This window comes from Hydra vulgaris, chromosome 04 (assembly GCF_038396675.1).
Source record: "Hydra vulgaris chromosome 04, alternate assembly HydraT2T_AEP".
NCBI classification, from domain to species: Eukaryota; Metazoa; Cnidaria; class Hydrozoa; order Anthoathecata; family Hydridae; genus Hydra; species Hydra vulgaris.
Window position 1 is genome coordinate 22,754,701 of NC_088923.1, and position 300 is coordinate 22,755,000.

The window sequence follows — 300 nt, forward strand, 5'->3', positions numbered from 1 at the left end:
TTTGTACGTGAGAACGCATGCACTTTGCGTTTTACACTCGGCATCAGCTTTTGCACAGTCTTCGGCTGGACTTTCTTGTTAGCTCTAATCCATTTATTTTTGAAGTCCTTAATGTTTTTGATTTCTTTGTGTCCTGGAAGAGATCGGAAATATGCCGGTCAATAAGTTTCAACTAGCAGTAGGCAACCCGTAATACGGATTTTTAGTAAATAAATAATTATTAACAATTTAATTTTCATTTGTTTTCTCTAATGAAATATAAATGTATTAATACTTTTTTAGTTGTGCTTGTTTTAATTT